The sequence below is a fragment of the Hyperolius riggenbachi genome, chromosome 9 (genome assembly GCF_040937935.1).
Source record: "Hyperolius riggenbachi isolate aHypRig1 chromosome 9, aHypRig1.pri, whole genome shotgun sequence".
NCBI classification, from domain to species: Eukaryota; Metazoa; Chordata; class Amphibia; order Anura; family Hyperoliidae; genus Hyperolius; species Hyperolius riggenbachi.
The window spans coordinates 287,896,311-287,917,427 of record NC_090654.1 but is presented as its reverse complement, the minus strand read 5'-3'; positions in this window follow the sequence as shown (position 1 = coordinate 287,917,427).

Genomic DNA, 21,117 nt, shown 5'->3' with positions numbered 1-21,117 from the left:
TTTGAAAATCGCAAATCGCAATCGCTTTCTGGAGCGATTTCAAGAGGGATCATGCTATGCAAATGAAAAATCGCAATCGCATAACAGAAACATCGCAATCGCTGGCGTTTGTGATTTGTGATTGCTAGTGGACCCTTAAAATTGCTCCAGCAAGCGATTGCAATTTGCGATTTTTAAATGGCATCACTATAGTGGAAAATACGTCTCATGATTTCTATGATAAAGCAGCAACCCCAGCGATCTAAAAATCACTAGCGATTTGCGATTTTGCAATTCAGCTGTGTAGTGGAAAAAGGCCCACACTCCCGTGAAACTGAACTCCTGGAGGAGGGAGGGGTGTGACAAGGCCTGAAGGAAGCATGGCCAGTAACACAGGTCGGTCGTACAGTGACACAACTAGGCCAGCGTACACAAAATAGCACATCCCTCTAATAACAACTGGGTAGCATATCCTCAAAATAACACAATTACAGCTATTATCCCAAATAACAACTACCACCCCAATGACAGACCCCAGTAATGGAACACTTCCCCACAACAGAGCATCTTGTAGCACACAAACACCCTCTACAAATCCCATTTACAGTATCCCATCAATAGATGTGGGGTTTAATACTAATTCCCATTTACTCATGAACATTCAGGAGGTATAAGGTTACCGTTACTTACAAGTAAAAATACACTGGAGATATACTTTAACTTGCCTTTAGATTGTGCAATAAACAGAGCCTGGGTTCACTTTAAAGAGAACCTGTAACAAAACAAAGTTACCCTGGGTGGTACTCACCTCGGGAGGGGGAAGCCTCAGGGCCCCAATGAGGCTTCCTCCTCCTCTGTAGGGTAGCCTCAATAGGATCCGGAGGCTTCCCCCACCCGAGGTGAGTACCCACCAGGGGGGGGGGGTTCGTTACAGGTTTTGTTTAAGTTTTAAGGCTTGGAGAGTGACCAATGTGTTTTAGAAAAGAATTCCAGAGGAGGGGAGAGTCTCTTGAGAAGTCCTGTACACACAAATGTAAGAAGCTGATTATAGCAGAAGATACAAGCAGATTGTGTGGTGCTTGCAGGTACGGTTCTATATGGAACCATGCAAAGCCCGTAGTTAGAGAGTGTTTATCAGTGACGTAGCTATAGGCCAAAGTTTTACATTGCATAGAGAACTCTATACTGCACAACTGATATGGAGCACCAAAACCTGCATAAAGACAGCAGCAATGTCATACAGGAGTAAGCAAGGGAGTAGACAGTCACAGTGTCAGAGGAGTAAGCAGGGGAGGGGAAAGCTCCAGTGTCAGAGAGATGTAAGCAGGGGAGGGGAGAGCTGCAGGGTCAGAGAGGTGTAAGCAGGGGAGGGGACAGCTGTAGTGTCAGAGAGGTGTAAGCAGGGGAGGGGGCAGCTGCAGTGTCAGAGAGGTGTAAGCAGGGGAGGGGGCAGCTGCAGTGTCAGAGAGGTGTAAGCAGGGGAGGGGGCAGCTGCAGTGTCAGAGAGGTGTAAGCAGGGGAGGGGACAGCTGCAGTGTCAGAGAGGTGTAAGCAGGGGAGGGGACAGCTGCAGTGTCAGAGAAGTGTAAGCAGGGGAGGGGACAGCTGCAGTGTCAGAGAGGTGTAATCAGAGGAGAGGACAGCTGCAGTATAAGAGAGGTGTAAGCAGGGGAGGGTACAGCTGCAGTGTCAGAGAGGTGTAAGCACGGGAGAGGACAGCTGCCGTGGCAGAGAGGTGTAGGCTGGGGAGATGACAGCTGTAGTGTCAGAGAGGTGTAAGCATGGGAGGGGACAGCTGCAGTGTCAGAGAGGTGTAAGCAGGGGAGGGGACAGCTGCAGTGTCAGAGAGGTGTAAGTATGGGAGGGGACAGCTGCCGTGTCAGAGAGGTGTAGGCTGTGGAGAGGACAGCTGTAGTGTCAGAGAGGTGTAAGCAGGGGAGGGGACAGCTGCAGTGTCAGAGAGGTGTAAGCAGGGGAGGGGACAGCTGCAGTGTCAGAGAGGTGTAAGTATGGGAGGGGACAGCTGCCGTGTCAGAGAGGTGTAGGCTGTGGAGAGGACAGCTGTAGTGTCAGAGAGGTGTAGGCTGTGGAGAGGACTGCTGTAGTGTCAGAGAGGTGTAAGCAGGGTAGGGGACAGCTGCAGTGTCAGAGAGGTGTAAGCAGGGGAGGGGACAGCTGCAGTGTCAGAGAGGTGTAAGCAGGGGAGGGGAAAGCCACAGTGTCAGAGAGGCGTAAACGGGGGAGGGGACGGCTGCCGTGTCAGAGAGGTGTAAGCAGGGGAGGGGACAGCCGCAGTGTCAGAGAGGTGTAAGCAGGGGAGGGGACAGCTGCAGTGTCAGAGAGGTGCAAGCAGCGGAGGGGACAGCTGCAGTGTCAGAAAGGAGTAAGCAGGAGAGGGGACAGCTGCAGTGTCAGAGAGGTGTAAGCAGGGGAGGGGACAGCTGCCGTGTCAGAGAGGAGTAAGCAGGGGAGGGGACAGCTACAATGTAAGCAGTTTTGGGAGGGCCCCTCTAGTCTAAGGGCCCTGGTGCAGTCATAACCTCTGCATCCTCTACTGCTACATCACTAGTGTTTATACTTTAAAGTAAAAACAGCTAAGAATCTAATATAAAGTTTACTTGGATTTTTCCCAGTTACTGTTCACTTACTACTTATCTTGTCCAATCGATCAGCGGCTTCCCAAGCTCCGCACCTGCGTTGGCTCTGATGTTTAACGTTTCATCACTGCTCAGAGCAGCGGCAACAACGCAGAACCGATTCCACTTACCCAGGACTTGAAAGTTTTTGAGAACAAAGGCACCGAAGCCTTCATCCGCCTCGTCCTCGCTCAGCGGGGACTTCTTCGGGGCCTCGGCAGAAGAGGCTTGTCAAAACGATTCTTGCAGTGATATTTATTAAAGTCATCTAATTGGAGGTTATTCAAAGGTCACATTTAATGTTCTCATCAGAGACGGTGAGAATAGCATCCCGTTCACGGAGGATGACAGGAGGGCCGCCAACACTAAAGCCTCAAGGAGGCATCAAATGCGCCGAGAACGCCGCAGCCTCCGAAGTCTCGGAAAACTCAAAGCCTGACCTTCGCGTTTCATCCTGGTACGAGACGCCCGCGCCTTCTGCACGGGGGAAATTGTTTGCATAATTAATTGGAAGATCGTTATACCTGTGATATGTTGACAATGATTAATTAGCTTAATATTTGCTGGGTGTTAGGAGACCTCTTGAATTAAAAAAAAAAAAAAGATGACTTTGTTTTTTGCGTTAATTGATTACAAAAATAAATAAATAAATAACACGAGAAATTCCAGTTTTAATTGGAATCCTCGAAAGAAGGAAAGTTTGTTTTTATAGTTTTCTTCTGTAAACAATGCAGGGAAGTGACACGGCGGTGACACCGGGGATTATACAGCCAAGCCGGTGATTTGGCGGCTCGGATCAGGAGCGCAAATAGAAACCATTGGGCCCCCTCCGAAACTTTGGATGGGGCCCCCTCGCTTTCTGCACAAGTAAACTGAGAAACAATGTTATTCAATTGGCTAGTGCACACTTGTATGTGTTTTCCCCATGCAGGTAAAACAGGCAGCAGTGAAGTTGGGGGCTGGGGGCTGTACACAAGAGCCTGCTGCACACTGAATAGGGACTATCTACAAATATTTGTCTGCAAAATGTGTATGAATCCCTATCAGTGGTTGTGCACATGCACTCATTTAGAAAAATTATGCAGAGAGAAGAAAGCTTTTTCTCTCCATGCCCAGACCCCTCAAGTATCACCACAGCACACAGCACTTGGGGAGGGGTAGAGAGCCTGGGGGTAGAGAAGCCCTGTACACAAGACCCTGATGAACACTGAATAGGGACTATCTACAAATCTTTGGCTGCAAAATATTGTATGATTCCTTATCAGTGGCTGAGCAGATGCAGTCATTAGAACAATTGTGCAGAGAGCAGAAAGTTTTTTCTGTCAGTGCCCTTAGTTGTCAGTCTCTCACGACGGAAAAGAAACATCTTACCCCCATGGGGACCCCTGCGGTTTCTGGGCCCCCTGTGGCTCCATCCCTTGCAGGGTCTATTGTTACGCCCCTGGCTTGGATCATTAGACGTCTGCCCCTAAATGCCAAGTATTTGTGGGCCCGAGCTGTGAGTAGTTTGTAGTAGAGTAGCTGATTATCAGGCAACGGAGGGGGATTTTAGGTTTAACCATTAGAGGGAGGGATTTGTTTTAGGTACCAGGTGGGTGGGGTCAAGTGCGAATGGATGCCGGGTTTGTCGATTGTAAAATATCACTCATTTTAACCGGTTATCGGACCGGATACAGTATATCTATGCCCCTGGAGACTTCATCTTAGCTCCAGAGGCGTAGCTATATGTACCTCGCCGCAATCGACTAACGCACACTCTTGTCACCGCCTGCTAGTACACTGATCGGTGAATGGAAACACATGTTCCCATTCACCGGCTAAAGTGAACGATCATCAGCATCAGTGAGATGATGGTGGTCATTGATAAAATGAAAGTAAGAATATACACACAGCACTTCCTATGCACTGTTCACAGTACACAAGAATAAAGTAGGGGGACATCTAGTGGCCGAAAAGTAAAAAGACACCTACATACATTAAATAAAAATAAATAAATCTCCCATTAACGAACTGGGAGACCAGGTATTATTTTTACTGGCTTTGGAACACACAGTATACAAACATTCCGCAGTGATACACCTGCTGGGTGTATGCTGAAAAAGGACGCAGGGTGAAGACACTGAAAGAATGTCTGTATAATTACCGATATTCCACTAATGGGCAACGGCTAAAAGAGATAGTGGAATATTGGTAACTTTAATTGTATTCTACCATCACTTTACCTAATCCTCTTCTTCCACTAACTCTAGGTCCACACTAGGCACGGTTGCAGGACGGAGCCTGCGGTCCGTGATTCTAGCCAAATAAACGAAAACGGATCAATGCTGCCTGTTTTGCAGCATATGTTTTCGATTCTTCTTTTTTTGGGGGGGGGCTGAGGGGGTAGCAGGCGGGACGGGGGTGGCACCGGTCACATGGGTCCCCTATCCCCGCTGCCCCCTCCAGCTACATGCCGCAAAATGTAATGTATAGCAGCAGCGAGCAGGGAGCTCACCTCCTTCTCCTACTATTTCATCCGCTCGCCGAGTCACTGCCTGCAATGCCGCCCTCTATACTTCGGAGGGCAGCATTGCAGGCAGTGACACGGCGAGCAGAGGAAGTAGGAGGAGGAGGTAAGCTCCCTGCTCGCTGCTGCTATACATTTCATTTTTGCGGCATGTAGCTGGAGGGGGTAGTGGGGACAGGGGACCCAGGTGAGGGAGGAGGGCGTGACACCAGTGTAATTTTTTCCCAAACGCAAACATGGGTCCTGCAGCATTTTTTGGATTATGCCTTAGGCAGGGGTCACACTTGTCTTTCAGTTTTCTACACTTTGCAGAAAACTGAAAGCCAAGTGTGACCCCTGCCTTACAGCAGCTAATGTAATTTATAGAGAAAACTGACAAATTGCGCAAGAATTCAGTTCTTTTTCTGCATGCGAAATGTGCATTAAAGTGTGACCTTGCTTATTGATTAACATGAGTTATCAGTTGAAGTCAGTTTTTCTGTGCAGAAAAAGCGTACGAAAGCCGGTAAGTGTGACCCCTGCCTCAAAGTAAAGTATAGGAAAAGTGAAAAATCGCTCTAAGGGCCCATTCACACTAGAGCGTTTTTCCAGCGATGTCGGCAAAACGCTCAGGCGCTAGCGCTTTTTAAATAATACCCTATTACTTTGGCGATTTGCATTAATCACCGGCGATTAACGCAAATCGCAAACATGTAGCCTGCACCATTTTCAGGCGATTTCCCGGTGATCGGGTTTAGTGCTATAGCATGACTTATTCCAGGTTTTAGGGTCTGAAAGGGTGCATATAAATTGCAACGCTTTTAGACCCTAAAATCCTGAAAGAATCATAACGCCAGGGGGGTTCACGTCGCGTTGAAAAATGTTGCGTTATGGTAACAAGCTGCTTACAGTGCATTACCTCTAAACGCAGACACGTTGCTATTTTAAGGTCGCATTAAGCTGCAACGTCCCACTGTGAATGCGACCTAAATCATTTATAAATGAATAATGTAAAAAAAAAAAAAAAGTAATTTTATTTATTGCGTTATTTGCACTACAGTTCTTTTTTAATGAATAAGGTTGTAAAAGGTCATTGAAGCCATTCATGAATCTGAAAGAAATAAGCGGCAATGCAATTAGTTCAGTAATTAGATTTAGAAGCTGAGTGCAAAGGGGAAAACTGCGTCTAAAAATGTATCGTTCCCTCCTACACACCACAATGAAAATGTCATCATTACAAAAAACCTCAGATGTAATAAACTCAATAATTAAAAGAGAACCAGAGACGCAGCACCCTCATGTATTTTACTATCTATATCAGTGGGATTATTAGAGAAAACACCTACCCTGCTCTCTGTTTCATCCTTCACTGCTCAGCCTGCTTTGTTATCAGCCCTGATAAAATCCCTGACTGAGCATTCAGTCTGGCTTTGCTCAGAAATCATTATAGCTGAGTCATTATAGCAGAGCCATAAGGGGGCAGGCTTGGGCTTGAAAAGACATCAGAGAAGACAGACTCAGCTATAATGATTCCTGAGCAAAGCCAGACTGAATGCTCAGTCAGGGATTTTATCAGGTCTGACAAGCAGGCTGAGCAGTGAATGAGGAAACAGAGAGCAGGGTAGGTGTTTTCTCTAATGTTCCCACTGATATATATGGTAAAATACATGAGGGTGCTTCATCTCTGGTTCACTTTAACCTTCTTGGCGGTAACCCCGAACGTAGTTCGGGGTAAGCCGCCGGAGGGTGCCGCTCAGGCCCTGCTGGGCCGATTTGTTTAATTTTTTTTTTGCTGCTAGCTGCGCCAGCACCCCGATCGCCGCCGCGCGCCCGATCGCCGCTATCCGGTGCGGCGCGCGGCCCCCCCCCCCTCAGACCCCGTGCGCTGCCTGGCCAATCAGTGCCAGGCAGCGCCGAGGGGTGGCCCGGGACTCCCAATGACGTCCCGACGTCAGTGACGTCGGTGACGTCATCCCGCCCGTCGCCATGGCGACGGGGGAAGCCCTCCAGGAAATCCCGTTCTTTGAACGGGATTTCCTGATCGGAGATCGCCGAAGGCGATCGAAGAGGGCGGGGGGATGCCGCTGAGCAGCGGCTATCATGTAGCGAGCCCTGGGCTCGCTACATGATATAGAAAAAAAAAATTAAAAAAAAACTGCCGCGCTGCCTCCTGGCGTATTTTTTTTATACCGCCAGGAGGGTTAAGGGGTCAGTACAGGAGTGGATCAGTGAGCACTAGAAAATCTGCAATACATAGTATATAGTTTTATTTATGTGTTTTGTTCCTCGGTTGCTGTGCTTTTTTAACAGTTGCTATCACTACGGAGTACCGTAACATTTGCCTCTTGCTAAAAATTTCCCAGAAATGTGCTTCAGAGCTGCACAAACGTTTTTTCAATTTCTGCTTTGAATCTCCAAAACTGACATTAAGTTGAAGTTGCATTACTTTCCTAGTGTCGTATATGTACTCTGTGCTGCATTAGTTTTTAGTTCAGAGAGACCAGGTACTTTCCCCTTCCTGCAGGAGAAATGAGCTGTTTAGAGATGCAACAATTGTTGTTTGTTTACCCACAGCTGCACAAGCTGAGTGCCTGGCAGAAAGCTCTGACTCTCTCAGTCAGTGATTGGTCCATTTTCTAGCTGCACACATTTGCATAAAAATGGCATAAAATGCAAATGGGAATTTTTCCTATGTCATTGACCATTTACAAACTCTGTATAGATAATGATTTATTAAAATGGACTTGAAGGGGAAAAAGTGCCCCAAATGGGTACTTAGCTTGGTATAGGAAAGCCCCCCCCCCCCCCTCTTTGAATCTACCGATCCAGCACTGGGACCCCCTGAACCACATCGACAATGGCTTTGTTGATTGGTGCCTCCACCTGGGCTCCCATCTGTGAACAAGCGCAGCTGCACTGCACAGGACACCTTGCGCTTACGCACTAGCATAGAGCCACTCAGGTAGCGACTCTGTGCTATTGTGCAGGCGCAGGGGACTGAAGCACGGGCGCGGACGTCCAGAGGGCCCCAGTGCTGGATCGGTGGGTGGTCTGAGGGGGATGGGGGAAGCCACTGGAGGCTTCTCTCTATCGAGGTGTTTGGGGACAGGTGAGCTGTTGGCCCTGACACCAGTGGTTGGCGTGAGCTCTCCAGGGGGAGGAGTCTAAGTGGTAATGGGTCTTCACCAGAGCACTGTGCAGGGGATGATGGGCCACTACCCCTAGTGGACAACTGACTATTTTTCTGCCGAGTAGCCACCAGGTCTCGGTCCCTAGGATCGGCCCACCGGAGGCAGAGAGAACAACTAAGTCCTCTGTGGGGGGCTGGAGGAGTAGTCGAGCCACAGGCAGTAGATTGAGGGCAAGTGGCAGACAAGCATAGACAATAACAGGCCAGAAGTCAAGACAGGCGGCAGACAGATATAATCGATAATAGGTCAGAGGTCAAGGCAGGCGGTAGACAGACGCAATCGATAACAGGCCAGAGGTCAAGGCAGGCGGCAGACAGACATTATCAATAACAGGCCAGAGGTCAAGGCAGCATACTGTGCCCATTTTGCATCCGCTTAAAGGGGCACTACAGTGAAAAACTGTAAAATTTAAAATATGTGCAAACATATACAGTACATATAAGAAGTACATTTTTCCAGAGTAAAATGAGCCATAAATTACTTCTCTCCTATGTTGCTGTCACTTACAGTAGGTAGTAGAAAGCTGACAGAAGCGACAGGTTTTGGACTAGTCCATCTCTTCATAGGGGATTCTCAGCAAGGCTTTTTTTCTTTATAAAGATATTTCATAAAAAGGATTTAAACAATTATGCTGGCCAGCTTCCCTGCTCGCTACACAGTTTTTTGGCAGTTGGACAGAGCAACTGCCATTCATGAAGTGCTTTTGAACATAAATATATCCTTGAGAATCCCCTATAAAGAAATGGACTAGTCCAAAACCTGTTGGTTCTGTCAGATTTCTACTACCTACTGTAAGTGACAGCAACATAGGAGAAAAGTAATTTATGGCTCATTTTACTCTGGAAAAAAATGTACTTCTTATTTCTATATGTTTGCACATATTTTACATTTTACAGTTTTTCGCTGTAGTGCCCAAGGACCAGGGGATTTTCCTATGATCGGTGCTGCGTGGGCTCTCCAGCCCACAGCACCGATCAGGATTGAGCCTGGGCGACCAGACTCCCCCTCCCCCCCCTTTTTCCCCACTAGGGGTATGTCCTGCTGGGGGGGTCTGATCGCCGCCGGCTATTTCTGCTTAGCGGGGGGCTCCTCAAAGCCCCCCTCCACAGCGATTTCCGCCCTCTCTGCCATTCCCTCCGTTTCCCGCAGGCTATGGGCTGCGCAGGATGGAAATCAGTCCTGCGCCACCTAGGATAGGCTTCAGCCTATCAGATGCCGGCGATCCCCAGCCAATCAGAGGCCGGGGATCGCCGATCTCCTTTACGGCGCTACTGATGATGTAAACAGCGGGGATTTCTTCCCCGCGTGTTTACATTTAGCCTGCGAGCCGCGATCGGAGGCTCGCAGGCTGTTCACGAAGACACACTCCGTGAACTGACATGGAACGGCCGCCCATGGTAACACCACTTTGACCTGCCGACACCTATCGGCGTTAGGCGGTCGTTAAGCGTGAACTGGCCCTGAATACAAACCTGAATTGGAAACCTGTACTTTCAGGCCCAAAAAGAAAAAGAAAACTCAGCCTAGTTATTAATGATTGGCACTGTACAAACACATGTTTATCATATCAGTTCATGTCACTTTGGAAAAAAAAATCACAAAATGCAAACGCATGAAAAATGTATGGAAAGCATAAAACATCGCATTCAAAAACACAGAACCGAAGTTGTGAAAAGCAGAAAACTCCCAGATTTACACAGACAAGTGTGCTCCCAGCCTAATAAAGATGTTTGTGTTGGAAAGATAGAGCAGCGGGTTGGAGGGTGCCCTGGATGCAGAGAGCACCACGCCTGCGACCTCCAGCTGACGCCATCATATATCTGCAGACATTCCCATCAGATACGATGAAACCGAGGACCGAGGAATCGCAGATAGAGTAAATCAGATGAGCTGTGCTCAGTTCAGGGGTCATATTTCTACCCGGCCATAGGAACATTATCAGAGATTTCATGCTCAGAGCCAAGGCCAGGCCAGAAAAGTAAAAAAAAACAAAAACCATACATATCTATCTACCTGTAACACCTCGCCGCAAGTGGCGGTGGAACGCCGAGATCCACGCTGAGGCGCAAGCCTCTGTATCTCGGCAAAGCTCTGGTGTCAGTGGAGTGCATGACGCTCCTTCCCTATTGGCCAAGCGGCGGACGCGTCCTCCGACGCTGTAAACAGTAGCAGCATGCGTACCGGCGTGTCAGCTGACATGCTGACACGCCGCACACTGATTGGTTGTTTTGGATTCTGTCGCCTTTTGATTGGTTAGTGCTAATATAAAAGAAAGGTGAGCGCCCTCAGTCCTCACCCGTGATAGCCTATGCTGGGCTTGTAGCTGAGATTGCGCTCACACCAAGTGCCTTGTCTTGCTGCAGATCCTGTCTGTCTCTTGACCAAGCTTCTTGCAGATCTGATATCTTGTTGCCGACCCGGATTGTACCTAACTACGTTTCTTCTGATCTTCTGTTATCGACCCGTCTTGTACCTGACCCTGCATCTACTGGATTCCCTGTTGCCAAACCTCGGATTGTTAAAGGACCTTGCATGAACGCTGCCTGCCCTGATCCCGGCCTGTCTGACCTTGCATCTGTATTGTGATTACACTTTCGTCTGGATTGCCTCAGCTCATAAGCCTCAGGTGACTATTCAAATATACTGTGTCTGCATTACCTTGCTGTGTTTGGTGAATGCTGTCTGCCAGGTTGTATGCTACATCAACCTGCAGGGTTGTGTAGTTTTGTTTGTTAGGAAGGAGTGTACGCAGGTGTTAGGGCTGGGTTATAGGTCAGTCATATGAGCATACAGTCTGACCTATAGCAATAAGTCAGACAAGCCTGACACTACCATATGTATTGTCAACATCAGTAGCTAGTATACCACTATGATCACCTACATTAACCACTTCGCCATATCTGGACGCATATATCCGTCCAGATAGGCAGTGGTGCTGCAGCCGTGTGGTGCGCGCGATCGGGCGCGCGCCCCCGCTGCCTCCCGCTGCCCCCCCGATCAGTGAATGGGAATATAATTCCCATTCACCGATCCAAGTCCCCGGCAGAAATACCGACGCTTTCTCATCAGAGAGCGTGGTATTTCTGCCCCCAGGAAACAACTTCTCTTCATTTTAGTTCCTAGATGCGACATCGTTCGCATCTAGGAACTTTTTGAATGTGGCCATCTTGTGGCCAAATAGTAAACTGCACCCACATACCTGTATTGAATAAAAAATACATTATTTTACATCTAAAATTGGCTATTTACCTCCCAAACTAAAATTACCCAAATACATTTTTGTATTAAAAAAAAATAATAAAAAAAATTACAATTAAAAAAAAAAAAACTACATAAATAGTTACCTAAGGGTCTGAACTTTTTAAATATACATGTCAAGAGAGTATCTTATTACATTTTTTAAAATTATAAGCTTGTAAATAGTGATCGACGCAAATTGAAAAAATGCACCTTTATTTCTAAATAAAATATCGGCGCCATAAATTGTGATAGGGACGTAATTTAAATGGTGTAATAAGCGGGACAAATGGGCACATAAAATGCATGGGTTTTAATTACTGTAGCATGTATTAATTTTAAACTATAATGGCCAAAAACTGAGAAATAATGTTTTTTTTCCATTTCTATCTTAATCTTCATGTTAAAATGTATTTACAGTAAAGTGGCTCTTAGCAAAATGTACTACCTAAAGAAAGCCTAATTAGTGGCGGAAAAAACGAGATATAGATCAATTAATTTTGATAAGTAGTGATAAAGTTATTAGCGAATGAATGGGAGGTGAACATTGCTTGGATGCATAAGATTTTCAAAGCTGTAGGCTGAAGTGGTTAAAGGACACCTGTAGTCAGAGGGATATGGAAGCTGCCATATTTATTTCCTTTTAAGTGATACCAGTTGCCTGGCTATCTTGCTAATCCTCTGCCTCTAATAGTATTATCCATAGACCCTGAACAAGCATGCAGCAGATCAGGCGTTTCTGACATTATTGTCAGATCTGACAAGATTATCTGCACGCTTGTTTCTGGTGTTATTCAGACACCACTGCAGCCAAATAGATGAGCAGGGCTGCCAGGCAACTGGTATTGCTTAAAAGGACATAAATATGGCAGCCTCTATATTTTTCTCACTTCCGTTGTTCTTTGGAACTTAACCAAAAAATAGTAGTAGACCAAGATTTTCCAGCATGTCTGGTAGATGCATTGGGCTTGATCCACAAATAGCATGCCTTATCAAAGTTAACACGCCTTATCAGAGTAGCATACGCACCCGCAGGGGCTCAGGGCAGGACGAGTGGAGCTCTCATCATTGCCAATTAGTAGGCATACATTTGTAGTGCTTGCTATGCTACTCTGATAAGGCATGTTAAGTTTGATCAGGACGAGTGGAGCTCTCGCCATTGCCAATTAGTAGGCATAAGTTAGTAGTGCTCACTATGCTACTCTGATAAGGCGTGTTAACTTTGATAAGGCATGCTATTTGTCTTAAGGTGACCATACACGTATAGATTTGCAGCAGATTTGACCATCAGATAGATTTCTGGCAGATGCCTGTCAGGTCCAATCTGACAGGAACCTATCTGATGTGTGCCACTCACTAGGAGCAGATTTCCAATAGATTCCAGTATGAAATCTATTGGAAATCGATCTAAATGCATTATTGGACCATTAGATCCAATGTAACTCTATGGGCCATCGATCTGCTGCCAGCAGCAGATCGACCTAGATCTTTCGTCCTGTCAAATCGATCGAATGGGGAATTTGATAGAATCAATTTCTGATCGATCGATTCTATAGAATCGATCGATCGCTGAAATCGACCAGTGTATGGGCCCCTTTAGTGATTCAAGCCCATTGGACCAATTTTGAACTAAAGTTGATTGAATCATCGATCGTGCTAACATGACGCGGCACCAATTTTCATCTGATTCTATAAAATTATTGAATGTGATGGTTGATCGGGCAGCAAACTGGCTAGATGTGTGGTCACCTTTACAATGATGGACAGGGAGTCCAGGCACGCCCGCATTAGAAGCTGGTTTAAAACTTCAAACGTATCCAATACTTTTACAGAACTATCACCACAGAGCAGGCAGGGCGTGGCACAGACATGTGCTCTATAGCAGCTCAGAGGACTCTCTGGACAAGATAAGGCATTTCCTGTCACTCACCAGCAGCCAGGGCCGGATTTAGGGAAAGGCCCCCAAGGCAGGTTCCTAGGGCGCCAGAATGTCTGGGGCGGGTGTGGAGCCGCCTGTGCCATTTCCTATCCCCACGTTGCAACAGACCGTCCGCATTTCCATCCACAGCCGCCCGCTTTGCACACTGCTGCCTGTCATGAGTGTTTGCAGCCAGCGGGCGGCTACACAGAGGAGTCTGGGGACAAGAGTGGAAGCGGTATCACAGCGGCAGGTGTGACCGCATGGAGGGACAGCAGCTGTGCCTGCACCGTGCACGGAGGTCTCCCATGCCGCTGGGGCTACACAGATAGCAAGTCGGAAAACCCCAGGGCTCAGGCAGAGAGATCTCCTTGCACAAATCAGCAGGGCCAGCCACAGCAGCTGTTTGTCCCTTCTCACCTCCCTTCCGAGGCCGACAGGAAAGCAGTGAGGAGGAAGAGAGTGATCAGCTGCTCGGAAGTTGGGACTGGAGCTCACATGGTGGGAAGAGCCGAGCAGAGAAGCATGGCTCTGGGTGCAGCTTTCCCATACACAGAGAAGAGGCACCTCAGTGCAGGAAGCTGGAGGATCGGATTTCTGGCTCTGAATACTTCTGCATCCTGTGACTGCAGCAGCTGCCAGCTTGTGAGTTTCTGTTTGTAAGTAGCTGCTGTGACTGCATGCTTGTCCCATACCCCTCTAAAGAAGCACCACTGCTCCCAGCATGGCCCCCCCACTCCACAGAGGCACCACAACTCCCAGCATGTCCCCCCACTCCACAGAGGCACCAGTGCTCCCAGCATGCCCCCCCCCCACACTCCATAGAGGCACCACAGCTCCCAGCATGTCCCCCCACTCCACATAGGCACCAGTGCTCCCAGCATGCCCACCCTCCCCACTCCACAGAGGCACCACTGCTCCCAGCGTGCCCCTCCCCCCACTCCAGAGGCACCACTGCTCCCAGCATGCCCCCCTTTCCCACTCCACAGAGGCCCCACTGCTCCCAGCATGCCCCCCACTCCATAGAGGCACCACTGCTCCCAGCATGCCCCCCCATTCCATAGAGGCACCACTGCTCCCAGCATGCCCCCCATTTCATAGAGGCACCACTGCTCCCAGCATGCCCCCTACTCCATAGAGGCACCAGTGGTTCCAGTATGCCCCCACTCCATAGAGGCATTACTGCTCCCAGAAAGCCCCCCACACTCCACAAAGGCACCACACTTCCCAGCATGCTTCCCCCCCCCCCCCACTCCATAGAGGCACCACTGCTCCCAGCATGCTTCCCCCCACTCCAGAGGCACCACAGCTCCCAGCATGTTCCCCTTACTCCATAGAGGCACCACTGCTCCCAGCATGCTTCCCCTACTCCAGAGGCACTACTGCTCCCAGCATGCCTCCCCCACTCCAGAGGCACCACTGCTCCCAGCATGCTCCCCCACTCCATAAAGGCACCACTACTCCTGGCATTCCCCCCCCCCCCCCCGTAGAGGTACCCTTTCTCCCAGAATGCTTCTCCTCTCCAGAGGTACCACTGCTCCCATCATGCTTCACCCTCCACTCCATAGAGGCACCACTGTGCTTCCTCCCCAATAGAGGTACTGCAGTTCCAAGCATGCTCCTCCTCCATGTAGTATTGGGTTGTCCCCTAGGGCTGACTGGCGTAACCCCCTGATCTCCCCCTGCGGACCACTTTTCATATTGGAGGAGGCCTGGCAGCCAGCTCTGGGGCCCTGGGGGACAACCCAATACTATAGGGAGACGGAGAGGCATGCTAGGAACTGTGGTGCCTCTGGAAGGGGAGGAGCATGCTGGGAGCTGTGGTGCCTATGTGGAGGGGATGCATATGATGAGAACGGTAATGCCTTTATGGAGGGGTAGGGGCATGCTGGGAGTTGTGGTACCTCTATAGAGGAGGGGACATGCTGAAAGCTAAAGTGTCTTTATAGAGGGGGGCATGCTGGGGGCTGTTTGCAGTTTGCCCCTATGGAGACACTGACCCTGGCTAGACCATTTATTCTTACCCTACCCTGGCAGACATCTTCCCTGTAAACTCCCCTTAGTAGTGGGGAGCCTCTGGACATATCTCCCTATACCCCACTATTCTAGCGCTGTATCCCTCTCTGGTCGAATAGGTATCTTCAGTACACAAGCGTGACCGTATCTGTACTGGGCATGTGCAAATAAGGTCCGCACATGCCCAGTAAAATGCTTGTGCATGGAGGAAAACAGCTACGTGCCTTAGTTCTACTGGCCAAACTCACGCATTCCCAGTGTGGACATACTTGTCCTCAGCCTCAGCTTGCACAATAAAGTAACCTATTCGACCTGAGAGGGACCCAGTGCTAATTGGTGGGATATAAGAGGGGAGTTGTTGTGTTTTGCATTTGTGTATTGATATGGTTGGAGGGGGGGGGGGGGGCGGCTGGTGACAGTGGGCCTAGGGCGGTAAAAAGTACAAATCCGGCCCTGCCAGCAGCAGGAAACAGTCAGCAGAGATCTGAGGGAGGAGAGGTCATTAGAAGTCAAGTCTGTCTGGTTACAGAAGATGAAGAGGGTCCAGTAGCTTAAAGCACATTCCCCAACTTTGCAGAACAGGAAAGAGGGTCCCTAACTTTCCATCATGGACACCTCCAGTTATGAGAACAATGCAAAGTCCCTGGGGAAGATTCAGTTCTTCAAGCTTAATTCCGACCTTCAACAGATCTCACACTGGGCACCACAACCACACACTACATTTTAAAGTGTAACTGTCGGTCATAAAATCAAAAATCAATTCTTTATTTTTACCTGGTAAACAAGTAATAAGGATGCTAACCAGGCAATCCAAAAGTTAAAAATCACTATTACATTTTTCTAGTTGATAAATGATCATTCCCCAGTTTCCGTGGCTCTTATTTGGTACATTGCCACACAAAGGAAGTTGCAGAGCATGCTGGGTTGTCCTTTATTTGCTTCTCTACTTTCCCTTCAGACTTAACTAATGCAGCCTGTTTGGCTGAAGCCTCTTTCTCTCCTGTTTTCCCCTCCCACACCTCTGTTCCTCTCTGATTGGCCAATATTTCTCATTCTGAGACAATGCACTTTCTATTGCAGAGCTGGGTGGGAGTGCCTGAAGACTGGGAGGAGGGCGGGCAAACACAATCAGGCAGAGGAGAGTAAGGCTGGATCCTCACTATAAGCGCTTTTGTGAGTGCTTGTGATTGCTGAGCGCTTGCTGAGCGTTTATTCCAGTTCATGTTCATTAAAATCACAGTATAAATCACGTAAAAAAATCACATAAATTACATAAAATAAAGCTTTAACATGATTTTTACCCTGATTTTAATGAAAGTGAATGGGAAAAAGCGCTCAGCAAGCGCTCAGCAATCACAAGAGCTCACAAAAGCGCTTATAGTGTGGATCTAACCTTAGGGAGGAAATGACATCAGGATTGGCTTCAAGATAGACACAGTTAAAATGGAGAATCCCGAGAACGATTTTTTCTTTTTTTACAATAGAAAAATCACTAAAACCAAAATGTGGACAGTGCAATACATGTTATGTAAGTAAAGCAAGTATTTATCTACTCAAATATGTGTTTTTTTCTGAGATAGTAGGGCTGACAGCTACTAGCAAAGCAATCATTCAGAATGAGACTGCAGTTAAATGCATAGGAATGTACCATGACCTACATATTATTTCCGATATCATTTATCTGATCGCTCCGGTGATTCTTTGCTGAAAATCATGAAAAAAAATTATGAAAATCATGAAACCCCCATACAACGTCCAATTTAGATTGGCCAATTTCACCATCTCCATGTAGTATGATTTTGAATGCCCTGAGCAGATTGTGTAGGCTACCTCTCATACTACAAGGTAGTAAAATCGGCCAATCAAAATTGTATGTGTGTACGCACCCATATGGTGGGGAGGGGGAGATTAGAGGAGTTTCATGACCTGGCCACCCATGGGGTGACACAGATGTCAGTTTACATTTCCATAGTGCACAAATGAAACATTTTCGCAATGTAATGCTTTTTTTTCATGAACTGTTTTTCTCGGATATGGATCTTTAAAACCTGAAGATGAACTAGGCTCCCGCCGATCGCTCCGCCCTCGTGTCTCTGAAGCCCACCCGCCCTGCTGTTTGTATGACAGCAGAGCTCCGTGAGTCAGGAGCTGATTTCAGAAATCTCATTGGCTCACATTGATCACAGGGTCATAAGCCAATGAAATCGGAGCTCTGCTGCCATACACACAGCAGGGCGAGTGGGCTTTAGCGGCAAAACATCGGTAAGCCCTGGTTTTGGTACCAGCAGTCTCCAGTCCTTAAAGTGTTCCAGAGACGTCGCTCAGGTTTTGTTACTTTTTGCCAGATTAATAAATATTTGTCCCAAATTACTGTAAACCATTTAGCTAGCACTAGGCTAGCTAGTAGAAGTGTCTGGGACCCTCCGATTCAGCCACTTTATACATTACCCAGCCTGGATCCAGCGATCGCGCAGCCTACCCAGACAGCTCCGGTCTTCACTATGGGGAGGATCGCACATGACGTCATGATGTCGTCGACGTCATGCGCAAACCCGATCCTCCCCATAGAGAGACTGGAGCTGTGCAGGGAGGCGATCGCTGGATCCAGGATGGGTAATGTTTAAACGGGGGGATCGCAGGGGAGCGGCGGGTGCCCGACACTTTTACTAGCTAGCCTAGTGCTAGCTAAAGGGTTTAGAGTCATTTGGGACAATTATTTAATTAAGGGGGGACTCCTGGGGCCACAGAGACTCAGTGTCGGGCATACCGCTAAGGAGGTTAACTACCTAACGACCGTGTTACGCCAATTGGCGTCGAGTCCTGGGGCGGGGATTTGCAGATCATGTGAGCCAATGCGCACGTATCTCTGCTCCGTCATCAGTCTCCCAGCGGAGATCGCCGCTAGGAGACTGTTAGATGCCGCCGTCTATTTACACTGTACAGCAATGCGATCTAAGGCAGTGCTGTACTGGGGACAGCCGTGTGACACCTATGACAGTCGATCGTTGTGATTGGCTGGCAGGGGAAGGGAGGGAGGGTATATAAAAAAAATAATATATATATCCAAATAAATACAAAAATAAATAAACATGCTGACAGGGTTCAGAGCCCACCAAGAGAAAACTCTGTTGGTGGGCAGAAAAGGGGGGGGGGCACTTGGGTGCTGAGTTGTATGGCTCTGCAACGAGGCCTTCAAGCTGCAGTGGCCTAAATTGTAAAATAAAAAAATAGCCGTCTCCACAATTCATCCCAAAAGCCTGGCCGAGTCACGCTTCTTCACATATGCACGGCCCGGTGTGTCTCCCCATCACGCCCCCTTCCCTGGGAGCATTCTGTGCCTGCACAGTACTACTTTAAGGACCATTGTGATGCGATGCCAACAACGCAACGTGGTAAGTGTAAAAGAGCCAGTCCCCAGACTATTTCCAGAGACCTCAGAGGGAAACCGCCAATCACACGACAGGCCTGTTCCTCGCTGTGCCAGGAGGGGGATGTGTCTGATATTTACAGAGGGATAAAAATGCCGGGAAGATTGGCGGATTACAAGGAAGGCAATCTGCAAGTTCCAGGAGATGAGAGGCAAAAGGGCAAATTATCCATCAGCAAACATTAGAAACCCATTAGTCACAAATGAGACGGAACAGACATGCAAACAAGACACTCAATTATCTGCGGCCGCGCAGGCTGGTGAGCCCGGACGCTCAGCCCGCAAAGTAACGCAGCCGCCGCCGTGCAGAGGAAATCCTATTCAAACATCGCCAAGGAAATATTACACGTTATTATCAATGTCAGATTTCATGGCAATGGAAAGGAGGTGCTGCACTGCCCCCTGCTGGCATTGTGTACTCACTACACTTTACTTCATAATTAACTGTAGGTATGAAAAAATGTATTCAGAATCAGAATCAGTTTTATTTCGCCAAGTACAGCAGAGCTATACTCGGAAATGTTTTTGGTGCACATGGCGCATACATAGTATAAGAGGGCAGACGCTCAACACATACAGATTAACAACTAATACAAAAAATTTTGACTGGTGACACAGTTCATCAGTTCAGCAGCTAGTGTGTCCGCTTGCTGTGCAGGTACAGCTCTAGTGGGGATAGGGATGGCAGTAATAATAATAATGGTGATAATAACAATGACAATGATGACAATGAACAATGATGCCCCCAACCGGAGCCAGGGCAGTGAGAACCAGGACGGGCAGCGGCGAGAGCAGGCTGACCGGCCCCGCTGGGGCATGCTAATAGGCGGGCCTAGGGGGAAGGTTTGTGTTAAGCAGCCGAATCGCTTTGGGGGAAGAAGGTGTTCTCCCGCCTGGTGGATTTGGATGGTAAGGTCCTGTATCGGCGGCCCAACGGGAGGAGCTCAAAGTAGCGACTGCCTGGGTGGGAGGGGTCACGGGAGATCATGGTGGCTCTCTTCATCATTCTGGCGGAGTGGAGGAGATCGAGAGGCGGAAGAGGAGACCCGATGATCTTCTCTGCGTCGGTTATGACTCTCTGAAGTTTTCTCTTGTCGCTGGCCGTTGCCCCCGTGTACCAGACGATGATTGAGGAGCAGAGGATGGATTCTATGGTGGCAGCATAAAAGCTGGTTAGCAGTTTCCGGGGCATGCCGAAACGCTTCAGTTGGCGCAGGAAGAACAGCCTCTGCTGAGATTTCTTCTGAACTTTAGCGGTGTTTTGCCCCCATTTCAGGTAGTTCATGAGAGTAGTGTTGAGGAACCGTACAGATGACACCCTGGAGACTTCGGTGCCCCCGATGAAGACAGGTGGTAGGGCTGGAGGGTTCTACCACTAGTTCAACTGTCTTTGCTGCATTGAGTACAAGGTTGTTGTCTTTGCACCAGTTGCAGATACTCTCGACTTCGCTGCGGTAATCATGCTCCCTGTTGTTGCCAATTAGGCCAATGATAGTAGTGTCGTCCGCAAATTTGATGACTTTCACAGAGTTGGCGGATGAGGTGCAATTGTTGGTATATAGGGAGAACAGTAGTGGTGACAGCACACAGCCTTGAGGAGCCCCAGCATTGGTGGTTCTGACGCTGGAGTAGCAGTTGCCGAGCTTCACCTGTTGCGTTCTGTTTGTCAGGAAGTGTTTGATCCATGCTCGAAGTGTGGGATCTACTCCGAGCTGCGTCAGGTTTGTGTGCAGGATATCTGGGCAGATCGTGTTGAACGCTGAGCTAAAATCCAGAAACAGGATTCTAGCGTAGGAGGCAGGGTTGTCTAGGTGCTCTGTGACATGTGCCATGCCGGCATTGATGGCATCCTCCACTGATCTGTTTGCCCTGTAAGCAAACTGGAGTGGGTCAAGGTGGGCGTCAGTTGTTCTCTTCAGGTGGGCAAGGACCAGCCGCTCGAGGAGCTTCATGATGTTAGAGGTTAGGGCCACAGGTCGGAAGTTGTTGTGCTCAGTGCTGCCTGTTTTTTTGGGGACTGGTACAATTGTGGACCGCTTAAAACAGGAGGGGACTGTACCGTCCGAGAGTGACTGCTTGAATAAGGAGGAGAGCACAGGGGCTAGCTGATCAGCACAGGTTCTCAGGCAGATCGACGACACTCCATCCGGGCCAGAGGACTTCCTGGGATTCAGCTTGCGAAGGAGCTGGAGTACCTCAGTTTCATGGACGGCAGCGGGGGCCAGGGT